General features: G+C 42.1%; 1 pseudogene; it reads left to right on the top strand.

Moving 5' to 3' along the window:
• Positions 1-6,722: 6,722 nt before the first annotated feature.
• Positions 6,723-6,998, top strand: LOC142454548 (mitochondrial import inner membrane translocase subunit TIM14 pseudogene; annotated as a pseudogene).
• Positions 6,999-23,453: the final 16,455 nt, after the last annotated feature.

Below are 23,453 nucleotides of genomic sequence, written 5' to 3' on the forward strand. Positions count from 1 at the left end.
ACGTTCCAGCGGCACAGTAGGTTAAGCTTTAAGTTGTTAATCACAAGGTCAACGTTCAAAAGACCAGCTGCTCTGCAGGAGAAAAATGAGCCTGTCTACCTGTGTAATGACTTACAGCCTCAGAAACCGTACCGGCCAGTTCTCTATCCTACAGGGTCACTGTGAGTCAGAACCCACTGCATGAAAGTGCGTGGGTATGACCTAGCTTGGTGAGTGTGGTACAGGCATTTGAAAATAAGGAGTATTCTTCCCATGGGGGAGGCAGAGTTTTATAAATATCCATTAAATTATGTTTTATTGTGTGATTCAGACTCTCTAAATATTATCTATTTTTCTTTAAATTATTAAGAGAAAGATATTGAAAAGCTCCAGCTATCATTAGCAATTTAATCTGATATTTATATAGCTTACAGTTTTTATAGAAATCTGATGCATCGTTTTACTCAACAGACTGGTGACTTTGGATTTGAAGCTGTCCATTGTAAACATGGTGTAATTGAACTTTACTCTTCTATCCAGCCTGATGATCACTACCTTTTAATTAGATATTTGTTTGGTACATTTCCATTTACTTAGTACTCATTTAATATGATTTTAGTCTGCAACCTTTCTATCCATTTTCCATTTCTCCTTTCTATACCTTGTTATACTTCATCCTCTTCTGCTTTTTGTTTTGTTCAGACTTTTGCTTCTTTTATAATCCCATTTTATTTCCTCGATTGTTTTCTTTTGTCATTGTGTTTTAGTTGCTGCTTTAGAAATAAAAATGCACATTCTTAAATTAGCATGATATTTAGAGTTAGTACTGTACCACCTCACATGCTATAATTTATATTTGAATTTTCACAATTTCTATTTCATGCTTTCTACCCCTTTAAATGCTCACCTTCCACAAGGGAAATCAGGTTCAATCCTGGCAATGTACCGACATCCCTGTCTGTTGTCATGACACTGACTAAGTTTCAGGGCAGTTTCCAGACGAAGATAGACCAGGCATCATGGCCTAGTAATGTCCTTCTGAAAACCAAAAATGAAAACCCCTTCCACCGCAACCGTCATGTCTTCCACAGATGGTGGAGTGGTGGAGAGCCAAGCAATATTTCATCCCATTGTTTTACTCTGTCCTATGGGGTCGCCATATGTTAGAATTAATTTGAGGGTAACAGGTTCGGGGATTGACAGGGTATCATCAGGAGTTAGGGAATGACTTGATAACAGCTAACAAAAACATTTCTTATATCATACCTAACACTTCGTACCTTCAACTTCCTCTTTCCCATGTCCTAATTTGTGCTTTATTCTTCATAAATAGAATTGTCTTATGAAAATTGTAAATCCGTTTACTCTTTCTGAGGTCTATCTCTGAGCATTTGAAATGACTGATAAATATCAGGTTCTTTGTGGATTCTTGTAGAAAGTTAAAATTCCTGTTTTTAGGTATCTATCCTATGGAGACGTAATAGTTTAGGGGCTACACATTGGGCTGTGATCAGCATGGTGAGCAGTTTAAAACCACCACCAGCTCCAAGAGAGAAAGACTGGGCTTTCCTCTCTCATAAATCCTTATAGGCAAAGGAAACCACAGGGGATTGCGATGAGTCAGCATTGACTGATGGCAATGAGAGATTAATGTGTATACTTTGGGTTATAGTGAGGGGTCCGTACAGTAGGGAAAAGGTAAACAAGACACTCAGAAAGAAAGTTATTACACTGATGAAACATGCTCAGTTGGTAATAAGAAGATGTTGTGGCTTTTTGTAATTATGCATACTTACAATGTTTGTGGATGTTTAAACTATAACTAAATCTGTAATTACATCACCTTTTTAATTCAACAATGTATATAAATAGCAAGCAGCTCCCAAGAGGCAAACAGAATCCCTCAGGCAGGATGCTTCTCTGTCTCTTGGCTCACTAAAGAATAGAGATCACTCTTCCCTACAAGAGGAGAAGCGGAGGCAAATGGGGAGCTAATAATGAGTGCAAGAATGAGGTAATTATCTAAAACCGATTGCGGTGATGACTGTACAACTCTTCTTGATGTGCTTTAATTATTAAAATGTATGAGATGCGAACTATATTCCAATAAACCTGTGGGGGGAAATGAAATAAAGCTCATCATTCCCTCCAGAGACACACTGAACACAGACCTGCAATAGGTAACAATTCTACTGTTTATCTTTTGCATGACTGGCTCTAGGTCAAGGTGGTAAATTTCCATAGGACTATGATATTTTTTAGTGTTTATTCTTAATTTACTAAACTTAGTTTAAAACCAAAAGATGTAGGTTTTGAATGATTTTTTTAAAGGAAGGCATACCTTTACACCTGAAACCCTGGAATTATATAAATTTAACTTCTTAAACTGAGAATAGTCTGACCATTGGTATGGTAAAAATTCAAACACTAGATATATAGAGAATGATTTATATACTTACTTACTAACTCTGGTGGTGGTGGTGGTGGTGGTGGTGGTGGTGGTGGTGGTGGTGGTGGTGGTGGTGGTGGTGGTTAGGTACCATGAAGTGAATTCTGACCCATAGCGACCTTTTGACAACAGAATGAAACATTGATCTGTCCTTTGCAATTGTTCCTATGTTTGAATCCATTGTTGCAGCCACTGGGTCTGTCAGTCCATCTCACTGAGGACCTTCTTCTCTTTTGATGCCCCTCTACTTTTCCCAGCATGATGTCCTCTTCCAGGGACTGGTTTCTCCTGACAACATGTCCAAAGTACATGAAGCAAGGTATCGCCATACTGGACGCTAAGGAGCACTCTGGCCGCACTTCTTCACAAACAGATTTGCTTGTCCCTTTAGAAGCCCTTGGTATTTTCCATATTCTTCTCCAGGACACAATTCAAACACGTTGATTCTTCTTCAGTCAATATTCCACATGCCTATAGGGCAACTGTAAAAGCCATGGCTTGAGTCTGGCGCACCTTAGTCCTCAAAGTCACCTCTCTCCTTTTAAACACTACAGAAGTCGTGGGAAGCCTAGTTACCCACTGCAACGAGTCTGTAGATCTCTGAACTGCTGCTTCCATGAGCATTAGTTGTGGAGAGAAGCAACACAAAATCTGTGACACCTTCAGTCTTTTCTCCATTGATCCTGATGTTGTCTATTGGTCCAGTTGTGAGGATTTTGCTCTTCTTGGCATTGAGTTGTATTCTGTACTGGAGCCTTCAATCCTTGATCTTCAACAGCAAGTCATTCACGTCCTTTTCACCTTCAGCAAGCCAGGCGGCATCATCTGCATATCAAAGGTTGTTAATAAGCCTCCCTCCAACCCTGATCCTGCATTCTTCTTCATATAATCCAGCTTCTGTGATTATTTCCTCAGTACACACATTACATACGTATGGTGAGAGGACACAACGCTGACACACACCTTTCCTGATTTTAAACCAAGCAATATTTACTGGTTCTGTTCACACCACTGTCCCTTGCTCCATGTACCAGTTCCACCTGGGCACAATGAAGTGTTCTGGAATTACCGTTCTTCTCAGGGTTATCCACAGTTTATAATGATCCACAGAGTTCAATGGCTTGTCATAGTCAAGGAAACACAAGTAAATATTTTCCTGGCATTCTCTGCTTCAGTCAAGATTCACCTAACATCAGCTATGAGATCTCTTGTTCTAGAACCTCTTTGGAATCCCTCTTAAGCCTCTGGCAGCACTCTTTTGATGTACTGCTAAATCATTGTTTAACAATGCTCAGCAGAATCTTACCTGCATGCGATATCAATGCTATTGTTCTATAACAGGAGCATTCCATTGGGTCACCTTTCTTTGAAATGGGTACAGATATGGATTTCTTCCAGAGAGTTAGCCAAGTAGTTGTCTTTCAAATTTCCTGGCACTAATGAGTGAGTGCTTCCAGTATTTCATCAGCTTGTTGAAGCAGTTCAGCTGGCATCTTATCAATTCCTAGAGCTTTGTTTTTGTCTAATGCGTTCAGTGCAGCTTGAACTTGTTCTGTCAGCTCCATTGGTTCTTGCTCAATGCTACCTGAAATGGCTAAATGTCAACCAGTTCGTATTGCTACAGTGGTGACTCTATTCTTTCCATCTTCTTTTGATACATCTTGGGTCATTCGATATTTTTCCCATAGAATCTTTTGATATTTCAACTTTAGACTTAGATTTTTTTTCTTGAGTTTTTTACTTTAAGTTATGCTGAGTGTTTTCTTCCTTTTTGGTTTTCTAACTCTAAGTCTTTGTACATTTCATTATAATATTTTACTGAGTTTCCTTGAGCTAGCCTTTGAAATTTTCTATTCGGCTCTTTGATTTAATCATTTCTTCCATTTGCTTTAGCTACTCCACAACTAAGAGCAGGTTCCATGCATACCTTTGCCACAATCAAAAAAGTAATTACACGAAGAACAATAAGTACAGAGAAGAAGAAAATGTTCTAGAAGTGATTGTGGTGATGATTGTACAACTCTACTTGGTATGACTGAACGACGAAATTCCATAATATGTGGATGAAGTGCCAATAACATTATTTTAAAAAGGAAATAGATCTAGGGGAAAACATGTTTGTACAGGACAGAAAGAAGTCTTAAGTACTTATTAGTTCCCAGCAAGTGGTAGACTGAAATAAAGAATGTGAAAAAATAAAACAGAGGAAGTTTCAGAGTTTCTTCTGACATCCACTTTGATATTTTCTTTCATTCCTGTTTTTTCATGACCTTTTGCTTTCTTCATGAATGTTCTTGGTGTCTTCTCCTACACAGCTCCTCATGTCCTTTTTCATTCATGTTCACTGAGTAAAATATGTCCTTGTGATGTTCTCAAACATTGTGTAGGAGAGACTCAACATCGTATTTTGGTCCTGTGGACATGTTTTATTTCTTAAACTTCAACCTGAACTTAAGTATTAGCCATTTGATGAACTGTCCCAGAGTCAGCCCAGGTCTGCTTTTATCTGCTAATATTGACCCTCCCCATCATCTCTTACAATATGTGTAGTCAATTTGATTTCCATGTATTCCATCTGGAAATGTCCATGTGTCTAGCTTCATGATTGTTGTTGAAAAAGGTACTTGCTATGCACAAGTCATTGGTCCCCACTGGCATTTCTATGACCCAGACTATATTTTTCAACTACTGTTTATTCTTCTTCGTTTCCCACTTTTGCATTCCACTCACCGATAATAATCAATACATCTTGACTGCATGTTTGAACCATGTCAGACTGAAGACATTAGCAACTCAAAAACAAAATGAAACTCTGCCGTCAAGTCAATTTTGACGCGTGGCAACCCTGAAGAACAGAGCAACGCTGCTCCTCATGGCTCCTGAGCCTGGACTCTTACAGGAGGAAGACGCCTTGTCTCGCTCCCTCAGATCGGCGGGTAGTTTCAAACTGTTGACCTTACAGTTAGAAACCCAATGTATATTCATTTCACTGCCATGGCTCCCGAAAACATTGGTAGAATTCCTCGTTTTTTTCTTTACCAGCTTTTGTGATTGGCACATAAATTTGAATGATAGTTCTATTGTTTGGATTTCCTTGAAGGTGGATAGATACAATCCTATCACAAACAGCATTATACTTCACGACGGACCTTGATGTGTCCGTTTGACTACAAATGCAATGCCATTCCTCTAGATTTCATCATTCCCGGGATGGTAAGCCATATCATTTTCTTATACAGAACTTGAAAATTCTGGGGTCCTTGGCATAACAAAAATGGCTTACATAAAGTCAAAGCCATTTGTCTTAGGCTCTGATGAGAGAATGTTAAAACTAACTTACAAGACATGGAACTGCCTTGCAAGATGCTGAGTTACATACCCCCTATGAACATAAGTGGCTCCATTTTGCGCGAGACTAAAAGCCCAGTAAGAAATGCTGAATCACTGCAGACTCGGTGAAAATAAGTAAACCACCTACCAGGGCAGCACCTAGAAGCTCCCCAGACACATCTGGGGAGCCCTGAGAGGACCTTGGCAGAAAGCCAGAATGACGTCAAAGAGGCAGCAAGACCGTCTATAAAAGGTCCAGTAGAGAGACTGAACTCAGCGCATCCACTCCTGCTCTCTCCAACTCTACGCGGTGAGGGCACCAAGGACGGCAGTGCCTCGCGCGACTGGGGGCCAGTACTGATCTGATGCTGAATTAAACTTGTGTTGCCCTTAGAGCTAATGACTTAGTTAACGTTAAGATTGCTAGATTGCTTGATGTGTGTTTGAAGTGAATAAACCGAGCATTCAAAAACGTCAGAGCGTTAAGTAGTTTTTGACAGCGCTGCTTGTGACAGGCTCTACTGCTGTTGCTGAGCAGGTGACCCATGACCATTGGTGGGTACACAAGAAGGGCAGCTTCCTTCTTAAAGAACGTGACTGAAAGTTGACCAGTTAACAAAAACTTTCCTGGGAATACTCTTAAGAATGTGCTGAATAGAGCTGATAAGAACTTACTTTAACTAGCCAATCAGAATTGTCGTACCATTAGTTTCTCTCATGTGAATATTTAAGCCCTGATTAGCCTCTGACTAGCAGAACAGTTTGTGGTCGCCTGTTACCTGCTGCTACTCCAATTTGGGACTCACTCCTTGTGACGACGGGCCTCTTGCTTTCACTGTTAGCAGATCTGTGCGCCACGCCCAGGGGAGGCAGCGCAGCCCACGCAGACACATGGCAGCACCGTGGTGGCAGTTGGACTGAGCATTGCTGCTGCAGGATTGCAGGCCGTTATGCTTTGCAAGCCATGAGGCATGTGGAGCCTCAAATAAAACAAGTATTTCAAAGTCTACCAAAATCTGCCTTCAGTGGTGGCTATTAGCAAGGTGGATTTGAACCCAAAATGATGAAATGGGAGGCAGCATTAATTCTGAGTGTAAGTCCTACTACCAATACAGGAAAAATAAGAGATGCTCATCAACGAATTAAGCTCCTAAATCTCCCAGATAAGGGAGGATCTCCGTACATAGCAGCCAAAATCAGCGAAGCTAAAGATTTACTAGAAGACCAAGCTAAAAAATGAAGTAAATGTATGATGAATGTTGAAGGACCTATTAGTTTATATATGAGACTGACTTTTTATAATAAAATGTCTCAAAGCTTTGGTTCTTTAAAAAAAAAACCATAGGGCAGATTGCTCTATGTCTGTGTGTGTGTTGATTGTACCAAATATATTCATTCTATAAAATATATTCGCCATCAGGTACGATAGGAAATATCAATATATGTTAATAATATAAAATACAAACGTTAAGAATGATGAAATGCCAACACCAGTAACCCTGTTGTCTCAGTCCTGAGAAATTATCCCCTTGGATACTACAAAAGAACGAACTATATACATGTATATTTCTTTAAAGAATTTTAAATGGTGAACAAGAAACATGTCAAAACAGGGTATAGCATATGCTCTCAGAGTAATGTTACAGAGGAATTTAAGTAAACATTCTGAAGTCCATATGAATAAAGTTACATAAATATAGTCACATCAATAAAGTGTACAAAGCAGTATTACTTTAGAAAGCAGAATGCAGAATTATATCTATGTATTTTAACCAGTAAAATATGTATGTTGTCCATATAAAAATAATCTAGAAAAAAATTAAATAGTGAAAATGTTAAGAAAATGAATTGTTCTTTTGCATAAAATATTTCTGTTATTGAAGTTATGGTGACCTTAGTTTAATTTAATACTTTGAAATCAGCAAAAAATTGAATTTATTACTTTCTGATGACACTTCAATTTATGTCCTAGAAACAAGAGACAACTCGCCATTTGTGGTTGTGGTTATGCTCCGGCTCTCCGCTGGTTTCACGAGTGTCAGAGTGGGAGAATTATGCTTTTCAAGCAAAAGGCAAATTTTATGTGCCCGGCATTGCCCACAAATCTCTTAATTCTCTAAACGAAATGATGTAAGACCAATAACTATACCTTCTAGAATCAAACAAATCATCCAGAATAAGTAAATATGTATTACTATGACTCCCTAGGAATCATGAACTTTAATTTAATGAGGAGATAGAACAATTGGTTGACAAATTTACTGAGCTGGCTGGCACTTAGAGCAGTCACATAGGGCAGTCTTGGTTCCAATTCCTGAGTCTGACCTTCAAACTCAGAATCTAGAACAGTTTGGGGGACTGGAAATCTGGGACTCCTGGGAGCATCCTAATGTAATTACAATTAATGATTGTGATCCTAAAGATTTATCTTTGATAATCCTGTCAATATTTAAACATCTAGAAGCAGAGGTGAGATTCAAATAATTAAACAACCTGTTCGCTGCCCTAAAGACCATTTTAAGAATATAAAAAAAGATATATCAAAAGGCAGTTTATGACTTATTACAGATAACACTTAAATAATGATAAATGAGTTACACAAACAAGACTATGTTATAAGAAATAGTTTTTAAATATTAATGAAAAATATTTTAAAATATCTGGCCAAAACACCAAAAGTGTTATTTAAGATATTTCCATATTGCTTCCGCTTGACGTCCTTGCTTGAAATATTCTTAACTTTGGGCTGTGTGATTTATCCTTAACCATCTTTCACTAAAGGAGTTGGTCCCATTTCTTTTGAAGTAGACCAATTAGAAAATAGTCATTGTATGTGATATACTAGACATGGGTGACTTCTCTTCTCTGTTCCTCTTTGAAAATCCCCTTTCCACTTCTGCCAAAATTACAGTAGTTTTTCTAACTATAGTTATAGCTCTTGAATACTTCCAGGAATTGCATAATTCACTCATAATATCTCGTGGGAATTGAGGGCATAACAGAGATGAAATGAATGACAGGATGTCACCCTCTGGTCCTTTGGCACTTACTCTCTTTACACTATTCGTTTGTTACCTGAAGTAACAAACTCAAAAGCGTAAAATGGTAGTCTTTCATCAAAAGTATAATGAGTTTTATGAAATGAATAAATATTACTAGCATGGTTCCATTTAATTTTTTATACCCATGGATAGAATAAGCATTGCATAGGAAACTTTAAGTGTTTAATAACAAAGAAGAAAGAACACCAACTTGAGTCTCTCTGATTCCAGAGCTAGTGACCCTCTTTTTGGTACATCATTTGAAAATGTAAGCACATCTGTAACATGCACAGTTATTGCCAAGTTCTAGCACAGGAATGAGCTGGAAATACTTAGTATTGTCATTAACAAGTGGAGGGCAAAATTAAACAGCAGTATCGAAGGAGAATAGTCCTTATTTTAACATATCGGACATTCAAGATTCATAATTCCACCCCTATGGAATAGCAGATGTCACCATCTTCAGAGACAATGGATTTTCCAGTTCTCCTTCTAGCAGAAGACATCGGAGCTTTATTTTGGGTGAGTTTGGGGTTACCAGTTACCGATTTAAAAAAGAAAGAAAGAATAAACCACCTATCTCAAACACAGTATCATGAAAAAACCATTACAACATGAAAGCTTTCCTCAAATCTGTTTCTTCCCCATTCCCCTGACACCAATCAGAGTTTTGTCATTTTTCTCTGATGAGATTAACATAGCACCTAAACAATCTTTCCACCTTTACTTGTGGGGGGTTTGCATAATCTGCATATTAAGTTCTTAGTCAACCCTACTGAATCAGAACCCCTAGGGCCACATCACCAAAGAAAATCAAAACTTTATGCCATTGAGTCAATTATAATTCATAGTGACCCTATAGGACTCGATAAAATTGCCCATGTAAGTTTTCAAGATGGGCCGCATCATGGAAATCTGTAATCTTAGAAAATCCAACTGCTAGGCATATCTACTTTTCTGAAGATGGGACCAGACCAGACATGGCTTCCTTCTGTTCTACACAGGGTTGTAATATGGATCAGAACTGACTTGGTGGGGCCCCCTGGATTGTTCCAGTACCCCCTAGGGAGAAGGATCACCCACTTTGGGAAAGACTGCATTAAAGGAAGGGAACAAAGAGAAATTTAAGACTCTTAACCTGGACAGCTGAGTTTTGATGGAGAGAGCGAGTGTAGTCATGTACATATGGGAATGGGTGTGGAAATAGGTGTAGGAACGGGGTGTTGACCAAGAGGGATGTTAGGGTTGCGGACAAAGGTTATGGAAAAGTCAGAGATGACTGAGCGGTCTGCCCTGGGTGGTGTGAGCACGGAAGGAAAATGGACATGGAGAAGAAAAAGAAGCTAACATGTTCTTAGTCAGGGCTGTGCACAGGTTAAGGTTGGAACGGTGACTCGTTCTTTTGAACAGCAAGGTCCCCATGAGTCAGATGCCCACTTCCAGTAATGGAAGAACAATTTGCTTCAGAACAGTAAGTTCTCCAAGACCGCTAGGAAACCTAGATAAATTCTTTATTGAAAAATCTGTTGAAAGTAATTGAGAAGCAACCAAGGCAGCCAGGAGCTGAGAACTAACCAACGTCATGAGAAGAGGAGAGGATCGGAGAAGTAAGCCCAACTCAGCATCTTTTTGTTATCAATCGGGAAGTTAGAGATGCTGAGAAACTGAGCGGAGATTCTAGTGTTCTCAAAGGATCCCAGAAACACAACATCCTCGGAATCAAGGTAAACAAGGCCCAAATTAATTCTGATTCTGAAAAAAATATTTTTTAAGGCTGCAGAGAGGTTGGAGGTCAAAGAAGGAAGATATTGCATGCAGATACTAATCAAAAGAAAGATGGTACCCATGTCAGTCAGGGTTCTCTAGAGAAACAAAGCCAGTGCTACATATGTGTGTACATATATACATATGTGTGTATATATGTGCATATACATATAAATGCACATATATATGCTACTCTCTTGATAAATATAAAGTTCTCCCAAGAAAGTGGCCCACACAGTTGTAGACGTGGATAAGTTTAGTTCAGTTGAAGTCTATGAGTCAGCTGTTAAAATTGGAGGCTTTTCCTGACTCCTGCCAGGGATGACAAACCAGGAATCAAGAAGATGAATCAGGGAGTAAGGTAGGCTGGTGGCTGCAAAGTTGAATGGATCCAAACTTGGCAGGCAACATAGCAGACCACTGATAGCTCTCCAGGTCAGCAGGCAATATGGTGGACCATTAGCTCAAGACCCAAGAACTGGAGGTCAGTGAGACGGCCGTAGGGTCCACACACAACCTTCCCACAAACTCTGCTCAGATGGGAGTGGGCCACACCTCTGAGGAAAGTTACTGTATATATTCTAGTATAAGCCGAGGCACCTAAATTTTACCCCAAAAACTGAGGGACTTTTTCAGCATTAAAAAATATGCTGAAAACACTCAGCTTATACTCGAGTATATACGGTAAAAAGGCTGTACTCCCCTCTAGCATTCTTCCAACTGCCTTGCTGCCCACAGCAGATCCTGAGCCTGAGTGGATTACACTGTTTGGGTCACATCATGAGAGGTCTCAGTGTCAAACTACTGGAAACCTGGCCCACGCAAGTTGGCACAAAGCCTAGTTATTACAATCATTCTACTATTAACAAATAAAATAACTTTTAGGACACAAAGCATTTCAGAACTAAGAAAAGCCATCTTGTCCTGATGAAGGAGCCAAGAAAATGGAAATATTCAGCGTTGAAACTACCTATTTGAATCAGGACACATATGTGAGTCAGATACCACCCCAGAGCACTGCACAGGAAATTTTAATATAAAGAATAAGTCATCTTAAAAGGGCACTTTAACCATGGGGGTGTGCTCGAATAATGAAGTGGGAGTGATTGTACAATTCTCCTTGATATGTTTGAGCTATTGAATTACATGATATAAAAATGATGTGCCAAAAAACTGTTGGGGGAATTTTTTTTTAAGTATTAGATCAGAAATGGCAATATTTCCCACAGACTCCACTTCTCCGCAAACTTCTCCAGCAGTCATCAAAGTTACAACTCTTGGTCCCTAAGATCCCCAAGCAAAAGTGAAATAAGGAAACCAGGACTCAGAGAGGGAACTAGTGAGTAGGACAAATACATCGTCTACAAACTACACTGTCATCTAATCTGAGACCAGAAGAACCTCAACTTCCTCTGCCAACAGTTCTGGTCAGGGCCACAGTCTGTGGGGCCCCGCAGAATAAGAGAAAATGTGGAACACTGCCTCCAAAACGAAACCCCAGACCTACTGAACTGATTGAGCCTGGAAGATCCCTCAAGAATATTATCTTGGCATGTTCTTGAAAGCTTCAGCTAAAACTAACCCCCGAGTCACGTTGGGTCAGAACTGAATGAATGTCACCCACGCGTACTATGCACGTTTAGAAAATCCCCTCTGTGTGGCAAAAGAGCCGCCGATCCGTTTAAAACAAAGATGCAGAGGCAGAGGCAAGGAAACTAACAGGAAGTGAGCAATCAGAATGCAAACACTGTGAATGTTTATGCATTGTGAAGACTGTACCCAGTGTCCCTGAACAACTTGTGTAAAAATTACTGAATGGAACCTGTTAGGCAAATCATGGAGAACAAAGTTTAGACTCGTAAATAGCCACTGAAAGGAATAAATGGAGAGCTAATGTATAAGTATGCAAGAAAGAAACTCAGAAACTTAAGAGGAGGGCTTGCCAGGAACAGAGCTGCCACAGGCAAACCCCGCTGTCACTGTGTGTGTCCTGGTGATGACTCGTGGTTCAGATTTACCAAATATAAGATCTCTTTTATGGGGCAGTGGTGTTCGGTGGTAAAATTCTCATTTTTTATGACACAGGACTCTTTTAGTTATGATCTCTGTTCATAAATGAATGACAAGAACAGGAGAAAACTTCCATTGAGCTGATCTCATTGGAGAGTTTCTACTCCTTAGCTGTTTGGTCTTCACAATGCTGCAGGAAGTTGAAACTAGTACCACTTCCATTTTATAGAAAATAGAACACATTTTCATTTGGTCAAGGTTACCCAGCCAAATAATGTTGAACTGTCCGGTCTGGGGAGCACATTTGGGGCCCTTGTGCTACGAGGTCTCACTTCAGGTACATTGTTCTTTGTCCCTCTCCTGCTCTCTAATTGCTGCTATTCCACCAAAGAGTCCAGCATCCGTTTGTCTTTCCAGGTTAGTGGTCAAGCTTGTTTCAAAGTCTTCGTGCTCTTCTATGTCTTATGAGGCTATGAAAGCAACTGCATCCATGTATTTTTAAATGGAAATATCTAGCATTGAAGATGGAACCTAGGCACACAAGCTTTCAGAGAGAATCAGAGAAACTTTTAAAAATTATTAGTCCAAAATTATACGTCCAAGATGATGACTTTGAGTCATATGGGCTAGCTAATTCTGTGTCAACTGTCTTCTGTATTTTTTTAACTCAATCAATAGGAAGGTGATAGGAAACACATATTTCATTAGAAGTAGAATATTCCTATAATACTCGTAAGAAAAACTATAGGCTTGATACCATGACAGAGTGGGTTAATTCCATAAAATTCTCTTTCTTGTGGGAAACTCAGGGTCAATGACCACCAGTGTTCCTCATGCATAACCACCCCCCATCTGTCCATGGAGACTTGTGTATAGAGATGATGCAGCAAATGTTTCCGTGGAGCTTCCAGACTAAGAGGGATGGGGAGAAAGACTGGCCGTGTACTCCTAAAAATAAACCATTGAAAACTCTAGAGATTGCAACCGTTTGTTCTAAAATCAATTGTGTGGATGGGGCTGGGCCAGAACAGCTCACCCTGCTATGCATGAGGTTTATCATGAGTCTGGGGCTGACTCCGTGGTAGCTACTAACAGCGAGCATCTACTTTACTGTGAGCCCTACCAGATGACATGTGTGTGTGTGCGTGTGTGTGTGTGTGTGTGTGTGTGTGTAAAATGAGACTTCTTTGAAACAACTCAAGAATCAGCAACCTAAGAAAATAAAGCACCCTTCAATACTGATCCGCTCCCACTTGCCCCACAGCCTTCTCAAGACGATTCCTACAAAGCAGGCATCCTCTGAGAACCATTTCTCTCCAAGTTCATGTCTTTGTCCTCCCCATTACTTTTTGGCCACCAAAGATTGCCCCAGTCATTTCCCTTCTAACGTAGGACCGCAGGGATTGTCCTCATAATTCTCCAACAGCTGGTCCCAATAAAAACGTTGTGCAAGGAGCTGGTGTCCAAATGAAATATGTGCATAATTTAGAGAACATCCAGCTAATAGCAACTTCTGTATTGTCAGCAACTTGAGGGCAACCGGGGAAGAGACACGTCTTTCCAAAGAGGACACACACCGACCCTGCTTGTTTTCCACCCCCGCTGCCTCTGACGTCCATTGGAACTCCAGATGCATACAAGCAGGACGGCTTTGGCCCTGACGCCTTCACAACAGTGTTATTTGCCCTTGGGTGGGGGGTGGGGGGTCAATTCTGTCTTCGGAGTCTTTTGTGCAACACTTCCACAAGACTTTTGGAAATCTCCTTCCTCGGTGGAATGTACTACGAGACGAGAAGAGCTTAGAAGTTTCCCAAGGCCTGCATGCAACACTCTCAGGGGGATTTTGCAATAAAAGACCCAGGTCTTGAGCTCCCAGGGGACTTGCAGCTGCCTTGACCACCCTCTTAAAGAAGTACACAATGCTTAACCGGACACCTTTTTTTTTTCTTTCTACCATGTCTTCTAACCCCCTGAGGCTGACGGAAGAAGACGGTCTTCAGAATTGCTTTCACAAGTCGGGCTGCCACATACTTTATGATAGTGCTTTTCTGCCTTAAACACCTCCCCGCCACCCAGACCCAATGCCAGAACCCCCACACTTAGAAGCCCTTAGCTTTGGCTTTGGCAGATCTTGGTTTCCAGATTGCTATGTTAAAACAATACCCTAAGACTTTGAAATAGCATATCCCAAAGCATTTTCCTAAAAATGATCTGTAAAATATTCTTAGGAATATTAGTTCTGTGGTTAGGTTATGGGAAACATGCCATAAGGGTCTTATGTACATTCACGTGTTAAATCCCCTAAAGATCCCACAACAAATCAAAGTATTCATTATGTTTAACTCAGTATTTCCCGAAAATATCAGCTCATAAAAGCCTGTTATATATATATACTCAAAGCAACCACATGAACAAACTGTCTTTGAAAAATTCCTGACATAAGTCATACATGTTGAAGATCTTAGGAGAGTAATATCCAGATTGCTGGGTTTGAATTCCGAAAAATATGATCTTTAATCACTACTTCTACCATCTTTGATGAAACACTAAATGTTCTTATCTTAGGCTTTATAAAATGGGAAATAATAATACTTGTTGGACAGTTTTTTGTTGTGAGAGTAACAAATCCACAGAAACTCATGTATAAGAGAGAGTTTGATATAAAGGTTAAGTGCACATCAAGAAAACATCCCAACCCAGTGCTACCCAAGCCCACAAGTCCAACATTAACCCATATGTCCAACACCAAGCCACAAAGTCCTCCTCCATCTCACAAAACACACACTATGATGCCGACTGCAGGAAGAAAGCCAAATCAGTAAGCATGTAAGCATCTCAGTGTTGGCAGGGGGCTCCATGCAGCTGTCAGCACCCAGGACTGCATCAAGGTAGGTCCATGCGGCTTCTCCTCAGGAACGTCTTGCAGGAAGTGAGCCTCCCCAGCTGGACCAGGGAACTGACTAAGGTAGCTGCACCCTGGTTCGACCATCACAAAGCAAGAGATCCAAGAACTAGAAAGGCGAGGCTCACTGAGCTATTTATCCCTCTGCCTTTCAATGAACCCCACATGTATTTATCAGCCAGGCTGGCACAATAAACTAACTACCTCAACGGATATGGTTTGTCCCAGCAGCCATCCTCAGTCAACCCAGACTCCTGAAGAGCTCAGGTGTGTCAGAACAGAAATGTGTTCCAGAGACTTTTCGATGGCTGTTTTCAGAAGCACTTCAGCAAGCCTTTCTTCCACAGCACGTCTGGGTGGAGTCCACCTTGTAATCCACGGTTGGGCGGCCAAGCACTGTTCTCCCCACCAGGGATGGTTTATAAACAAACCAAAACCAAGTCACCGCCATGAAGTCAACTCCTACTCAAAGAGTTTCCAAGACTCTACGTCCTTATGGGAGCAGAGAGCCCTGTCTCTCTCCCCACGGGCAGCCAGGAGACAAACTGCTGACTTAGTCCAATCAAGGACCCACAGCACCATCAAAGGCCCCTGGCTTATAGAGAGCGAAGCGTCATTCAGATGTCCTTACCATTATCATGGTTAGTGTTAATCTGACATGTTCCAGGCTGGTCTCAGATCAGCTCGGCAGTCCTTATGTCTTGGCTCAGAAGGACTGAGGGACAAGAGAATAAAAACAAGTACATCTGACCAGGGTGACATGGAGCCAGAGCCCAGTAGCCAAGGAAGGACCCCTGGGTACGAAGAGGCAGATGAAACCCCATCTCTGGCTCCCGGCCAGTTGCCTGTCCCCTGTCTGAAGGTGCCCAGGAAAGGGAAATAGGCACATGTGTTCACGTTCAGCAGAGCTTGTAGAGTCTGCAGTGTGGCCTTGGAAACCCATGGCAGGGGGGTGGGAGTGGGGGGTGGGGGTGGGGGTGGGGCACGTGGTCAGGACAATGTCCTGCAGTTGCCCAGAGCAGGGTTCATTCCCTGGGTGGCCAGACCTGTCCTCTGACCATGAATCTGCCAGCCCTCTGTGTCCTCAGTAGGGAGCGGAGATGATGGATTATTCAAACCACACCCAGTGAATGGGGGGGTTGGGGGGTGCGGAAATCAATGACATTGTCAAGCAGACTCTCAGCGATGCCCCTGCAATCCTCTTGCCTGGCTCTTCTCACCGATCACCTGGTCTATCGACCTGTCGCCATGGCTCCCTAGGCGGGAAGCCCCAGGAAGCACGGGGCGTATCTTACCCACATCTCTATTCCCCGCAGCCCTGGCACTCGGCAACCACATCACCTATGTGAAGGAATGACTAAAGGAAAGGAAATGCCATGGCTGGGGTGGCCCCATTGACGGGCAGTTCCTCTTCTCTGCTGTCCTCCTTTCCCACTTCGGAGAGGGGCTGGAGCATTGACAGAGCAGAGGAGAGCAGCCACCTGAGAATTTCATGTGGAAACGAATGACTATCTTTCTCTGCCCTGCTAACCCACAGCCAAGACATAAGGACCGGGGCAGTGTACCTGCACCCTATCCCTTCGCCACCCCGCCCCCACCACCCAGATGCTAAGGGAATCTCTCTGGTGTATCACAGACCATGCAAAAAAAAACAACCAAAAGCACAAACCACTTGATAATGACATTGCCCGCCTCTGGCCAATCCGGGTCTCTAATGTGCAACAACAACGCATTCTCTTGGAGCCCAGAGTCTGGGTTTCATAGATCTCTGAGTGGTGTGAGTGGTTTGCAGGCAGCTTCCAACCCAAAGGTTGGCTGTGCTAGGCCACCCGGCAGCACCCGGGCAGAACTGTTTCCATAAAGATTCCAGCCAGGAAACGCCTAAGCTTACTTTGGGCTGTACTGAAAATGCGACTGAATCAATACGGAAAAGTGCTCTCTTTTCTTAGCTTGCTAATTCTGCAGTCATTTCCAGGAAATGTCTTTCCCAGTGTGCATGTGCACGCGCGCGCACACACGCTCACAGGTTTAGTAGGCCCGACAGTAAAGACCCTTGCTATTCGCAGCTACCATGGAGTCTGCCCATACTCTCGGTGACATCGTGCCGAGCGGGAGGGAACGTTCTGGCGCTGCATCATCCCTGTCAGTGGTTGCAGAACAGAGATTGTGACCCCTGTGGTTTCCAGTGCTTTATTCTCAGATCTGGATCGTCAGGTCTTTCTTCCTAGTCCCTCTTAACGTGTAACCCATTACTTCTCTGTGGGTCTGAAGTGCCCGGCTGGCAATAATGTTTGTTCTTCTCCGTCCCAAGCATCAATCAATGGGTACTTCTAGGTACTAAAGTGACTCACGCAACCTCCTGGACTGGACTACATGCAGCTTCTGTGAGCAATGAGCTTTATCCAATTTTTAAAATGCACTTCTGATAGCAGTGAGTGAAAGACTAGTGGTTTCATTCTGTCTACTCAATAAGCAGTCTAATTACTTCTGACCCGACCCTCATCCTATGGGAAGGCGATTCTCTGCGTGCACGCCTGCCTCACCTGTTAGACCGTGTGTTTCTTGTGGGCAGGGATCCAGGCTATCTCCATAAAGCACTTGGCCGGTGGTTTTCGAGTTCTACAAGCCAGGAGGACAAAGTAGACATCTTTAGGCTAATTACTACCTGGCACCATGTTCTCTCTAATCGCTTCTGACTGGGCAGGGGGTTTATTACAACATGTTGTGGGGAAAGCTGCTGCCTTTATATGGAGCTATGCATACAATTATGTCTCTGCCCAGGAGAACAACAAAAGGCCTGCCTGGAACTCCAGAGCACGAACCCCAGTCAAAGACAGGCTTTCTGGGTGCGGATATTTTTCAAACCATTTTATTAAAATGTAATCCAGGAATATTTTATGCTTGCCATCATTAAGTCCTCTCAAGCAGTGTTGTGTCTTCACTACCACTATCAGTTTCAAAAGATTTGCTTCCTCCTCACCCCTTGATAAAGGTCGGAGGGAAATCACTGGAGGCTTCCTCTCTATGTAGATCCTGCGAATGTGTTTTGGATTCCATTGTCACCCATAGCCTTGTTTTATAATGTAAATATTAAACTGAGTATGGTTGACAATGGTGAGGTCCCCTCCTGCTGGTTCCATGTTCTGGTTCTTGTTGTGTTGACTTTCCCCCTATTTTCTGTCCCACCCCCTCAGAAGACAACCTCTTCTGAATTTGTGTTCAGAAATGAAGGTTATCGTGTTTTCTCCTGATCCACAGAGAGGAGTGCCACTCCTCTTTCTAAATCCACTCCTTTCCCGTTGGAAAAAAAATTAACACTGACATCAAGTGAGTGCTGACTCTTAGAGACCCCAGTGGGCTTCCAAGACTGTAACTCTTTATGGGAATAGAAAGTCCTGTCTTTCTCCCACGGAGCGGCTGGTGGTTTCATACTACTGACTTTGCAGTTAACAACCCAACTCGAAACCACTACACCACCAGGATTCCTTTCTCATCGCCAGGCTAAATAATGTATTCTTCTCTTTGCTTCTGGATACTCCTCTCCTCTGCTGATCCTCGAATGCTCAAGTATACCCCGAGTTAGATTTTTAAAAATCCATTCCACATCTCTTCAGGAGTTATTGAAAGGCACTGTATCATTGACCAAGCACTCAAAACGCAGCCCACAGTTCCTGTCCTCAGAATTCTTGCCATCAAACAGAGTGAAAAAGAAGCAAACACTGCTCTTTGCTTGGACAAAAAAAAAATAATTGGATGAAGTCTGTTTTTATCTATTCTGTCTTTGGTTGCTCATGTTTTAAAAAAAACTTATTCTCAAAACTTTACTCCTAGGTTTTCTTCTAAAATTTTATGCTTTTAGTTTTTAAATCGTGCATCCATTTTGAGTTAGTTCTCGTATGTGGTATGAAGTGAAGGTCGGACTTCATTCTTTGACATACTGAGTTCCAGTTGTCCCGGCACCACTTGCTGAGGAAACTGTCCTTTCCCCTTAGCACCCATCCTTGTCAAAAACATAATAGTCTTTAAATGCAGGTGCTCCTTTCTGGGATGTCAATTACATTCCATCGGTCTACAGGCCTATCATCATCGATGCTCATGGAAGCGGCAGTCATGAAATCAAATGGCATATTGCATTGGCCAAAACTGCTGCATAAAAACTGTTTAAAGTGTTGAAGAACAAGGATGTCACTTTGAGAATGAAGCTGTCCCTGACCCACGCCGTGGTATTTCCCATCACTTCCCATGGAAGTGAAAGTTGGGTAAAGAATGAAGAAGACTTCGGGAAATTAATGCGGTTGCATGATGGTGTTGACAGAGAATATCGAGAGCACCGTGGACTACTAAAAGAGCACGGACACCAGTCTTGGAGGAAGTCCAACCAGAATGCTCCCTAGAAGCCAGTGTGGTGACACTTTGGAGGGACTTGAGACAGGTTGCTCGAAAAGACCAGTCCCTAGAAAAGGACCCCCGGCTTAGTAGAAAGTCAATGAAAAAGAAGATCATCAGGGAGATAGATTGACAAAAGTGGCTGCAGCAATCAGCTCAGACAGAAAAACGGTGAGGTGATGCAGGCCTACCCAGTGTTTTGTTCTGTTGTACATCGGGCAGCTGAGCTGGAGCTGACTCGACACCTAACAGCAGCAACATATGCTTATCATTAGATCAGTACCACACTGTTTGGGTTACTGTAGTCTTGTAATATGTTTGAAATCATGTATGAGTTCTACTGCTTTGGTCTTCGTTTTCCAGATTGCCTTTATTCGGGGTCCCATGCAATTGCATGTGACTTCGAGGCTGGGCTTTTCCAGTTCTGCAAAAGAAGTTGTTGGAAGTTTCCCAGAAATTGCATTTTAAAAACAGTAAGTCTTCCAATTTCATGAGTACAGGATGTCTTTCCACTAAACTTGTTTGTTTTACACTGAATAGCTTTCATCCCCCTTAATAAATACATTCCTAGGTATTTTCTTCCTTTAGGTGCTGCTATAAAGGAAATGATTCTTCTTTTAATACCAACGAACTTATTGACGCTCCTCCCCAAGCTCTCTCCTTGCTCTTGTTCTTCGATCTATGTAATAGAGCGGATTCTTACTGCACAGAGTTTTAAAAGATCATTTTATTGGGGGCTCATATAACTCATCACAATCCATACATACATCCATTGTGTCAAGCACATTTGTGTATTTGTTGCCATCATCATTTTCAAAACATTTTCTTTCTACTTGAGCCCTTGGTATCAGCTTCTCATTTTTCCTCTCCCTCCCCTACCCTCCTTGATAATTTATAAATTATTATTATTTTCCATGTCTTATACTGACTGATGTCTCCCTTCACCCACTTTTCTGTTGTCCATCCCCCTAGAAGGGGAGTTATATATAAATCATTGTGATCAGTTCACCCCTTTCTCCCCTCACCTTCTCCTTCCCCTCCTGGTAGCACTACTCTGAATATCCTGAGGGGTTTATCTGTCCTGGATTCCCTGTGTTTCCAGCTCTTATCTGTACTTGTGTACAGTGCACAGGCTCTGGTCTAGCCAGAGTTGTTAAGTAGACTTTGGGTCATGATGTGGGGCGGAAGCATTAAAGAACTAGAGGAAAGTTGTGTGTTTCATTGGTGCTAAACTGCACCCTGACTGGCTCATCTCCTCACAGAAACCCTTCTGTAAGGGGATGTACTGGACCAATTTAACTCCTATTTGCTTTCAGCTCATGTCTTATTTGTGATTTTCTCTTTAATCAGATGAAAATCTATGTTGTGCCTTCTGATAATACTATGTATCTCTCCCTAATAGCACTCACCTCAAAGCTAATGTTGGATATCTATTTATGTGGTTGTCTGATAGACTGCGTCCTTCAATAGACTGCAACTCCATGTGTCCACCTCAGCCACTAATATTGCATTGCCTGGATAAATCATGTTACAAATTGCTGGTGAAATAACATACAGCAATGAGTGATCATCCCAGAAACAAAGTTTAATGATGTATGAAATATACAACTTTGTATTGTTAGAGATTTTAAAGCATATTGCAAACGTGTACCCATTTGAAAAATCTTATATTGCAAATAATTACAAAATTGGAAGAACAAACAAAAATCTGTTAGCCATGCATAGCAAAAACCAGGGTAATAATATAACTTTAAAAGATTTTAATTTCTCTGTAATGATGAAATTGTTACTTGTGGGAGTTAAAGAGAAGAATCCAAATGCTTAATAATTCCTTTGGCTCATTTTTTTCTTATTCTCTTCAACTGAGCTACACTGGATCCAGGAGGCCTGGTGGTGCGGTGGATAAAGAATTTGGCTGGTAGGCAAAACACTGCAAGTGCAAGCTTGCCAGCCACACTATGGGAGAAGGATGTGGCCGTCTTCTTTCGTGAGGATTTACAACCTTGGAACTGCTATGGGAGAGTTCTACTCCATTCGGCAGGGTTGCTAAGAGTCAGAACCGACTTCACATGAGTGGATTTGGGTTTTGCTTTCCATGTGAAATCACCAGCTCTTGGAATTGGCTTAATGGCAACTAGACACTGGGAACCTACTTTGTGCCAATACAGATTAGAATCTCCGGTGGTGTAGTGGTTACTACGCTGCCAGCCTCAAGGTCAGCAGTTCAAAACCACTTGCCCATCTGAGGGGGAAAGACAAGGCTTTCTACTCAAGAGTTACAGTCCCAGAAGCCCACAGGGGCAGTTCCGCCCTGTCCTAAAGGGTCACTATGAGTCAGACTCAACTCCATGGCTGTGAGTTTGAACTTTTCGTTATCCCAACCAAGTACCTGGATGTTATGGATCTAATCATATTTAACTTTCTTACCAATAAAATGAGTAAACATGAGTAAGTTATCAACGCCGGTGGGAAGGGGGCTTCCTCATCTACCTTTAACTCCTTACGTTCTTTATTAACTCCATAAACATTTATTGTTGACCTTTCAGTAGGCACTAGGGATCCAGAGACAAGTCGGGTGCATGTCCTTAAGGCAAGGATTTTGCAACCTAGTAAGGGACAATGAACACGTAAAACATCGGAAATCCAGTCAGGGTTCTGGCTGTAGTTTTGTGGAGGTGTGTGATAGGAAGCTGGCAGTTCTCCGTTAGGAGCAGCTGACATCTTGAAGGTGTCCTCACATTATTTATTCCTTTGCTTATCTCTCCATCGATGCCATCAAGATTCAGGCTATGATTCCTGTTCTATTTTACATATGAGTACATAAAACCCACTTCATCACAATCACCGCACCCTTGGTCCACACCTGTTTGTCTGCTTGTCATGCTGTGGTGACTTACACAACATCACTATGACTTCGGAAGCTATTTTTCCACTGGTATTTCAAGTGCCAGCGGGGTCACCCAAGTGGACAGGTTTCAGAGGATCTGCCAGACTAGGAGGGACTAGGATGAAAGGCCTAGTGAATTAATTCCAAATATTAGCCAATGGTAACCCCATGGACCACAATAGACTGTAGTCCAGAAGAGGACTGGAAGATAGCCACCGATGTTTGGAGGAATTCAAAGTACAGCCAAGTCTGCAACAGTGACCTTGAGCATCGCTCCAGTTGTGAGCATGGGGCAGAACCAGGCAGCGTTTCATTCTGGTCTGCCTGCATTGCCATGAGGCAGAGCTGCCCCGCAACAGCGAACAACAAACAACGCCTTACAAACATGAGCCCCTACAACAGCCCTGCGAGGTAGTAACAACCACGATTATCTTTAGTCTCAAGTTAGGACACAAACAGAGAGGTTCAGTAATGTCCCCACTCAGCAGAAGAAAGGCGGAATTCAAGCACAGACATTGTGGTGCTGGGGTCCACGTCCTGGGACTGCTTTTCAGGAGAGGACCAAAGTGCTCAGAGAACGCGAGTGATTGGCTCAAGAGCATAGACTGGCAAATCGTGCGTGAGTTGGTGGTGGGGGTGGGGGTTGATCTACTTGGCCTCAAAACTTAGTACTATGTCCCCTCCTCCAGCAATTGAGTGAAAAAC

This window comes from Tenrec ecaudatus, chromosome 8 (assembly GCF_050624435.1).
Source record: "Tenrec ecaudatus isolate mTenEca1 chromosome 8, mTenEca1.hap1, whole genome shotgun sequence".
Classification (NCBI taxonomy): Eukaryota; Metazoa; Chordata; class Mammalia; order Afrosoricida; family Tenrecidae; genus Tenrec; species Tenrec ecaudatus.